Source organism: Castor canadensis, chromosome 13 (assembly GCF_047511655.1).
Source record: "Castor canadensis chromosome 13, mCasCan1.hap1v2, whole genome shotgun sequence".
Lineage (NCBI taxonomy): Eukaryota > Metazoa > Chordata > Mammalia > Rodentia > Castoridae > Castor > Castor canadensis.
This window is the reverse complement of record NC_133398.1, coordinates 55,192,730-55,193,327: the sequence shown is the minus strand read 5'-3', so window position 1 is coordinate 55,193,327 and position 598 is coordinate 55,192,730. Positions and strand designations below refer to the sequence as shown.

Here is a 598-nt window from a genome sequence, read left to right as displayed (position 1 = left end):
ACTCACCCAAGATCAAACTGTGCCTGGTGACAGCAGCGTCCAGGCCATAAGTAATGTTCAAAGGATTCAACAACGCCTGTGACTGATCACGCTCTTTCCCTTGCCATCACCTGCTGATTTTGTCCAGGTGTTTTATGGCTATCTTGAGGATCTGGAGAGCAGACAGAGGGAAGACTTTGCCAATTTCTTTTGTCTGGGATTGTGAATTCCTTACACAGATGGTGGACAGTCTCAGTCCAGGGCAGCGCCAAGGTATATTGCCTTCAACCTCCAAAAAGAGAATCAGAGAGAGACATTATCTTCTCCCGCCACACTGCCTGTAATGTGTCTGTGGTTAGCAAAACTGAGACAGCATGGCTTTCCAGGGGTAAAGAAGGGAGAAAGTCAACAAATAACTTGAAAATATTTACTATTAAGTGTTTCCCAAAATCAAAACCATTGATGAGAAAGATAACTCCTGAAGAAACATGCTTCTATCAAAGACTCGTTATCCCAAGGTTTCAGTTACTTTTTCACTGGTAATATAAAAGTCATTCAATCTCTTGAATTAACAAAACTAAGGACTTGGAACTCCAAGTTGACCCTTTAAAAATGATTG

The 598-nt window shown here is 41.6% G+C and overlaps 1 protein-coding gene across 21 annotated transcripts in view; it reads right to left on the bottom strand.

Moving 5' to 3' along the window:
• The window catches only part of Bnc2 (basonuclin zinc finger protein 2), a 420,512-nt gene that overhangs the window by 191,068 nt on the left and 228,846 nt on the right, over positions 1 to 598 (bottom strand). Inside the window, exon 2 of one of the 21 annotated variants that reach the window (XM_074051782.1) lies at positions 7 to 268. The exons of the other annotated variants lie outside the window; for them this stretch is intronic. The gene's annotated coding sequence lies outside the window, so the exon portion shown is untranslated. The remainder of the gene's footprint in view (positions 1 to 6; positions 269 to 598) is intronic. 21 annotated transcript variants of the gene reach the window in all.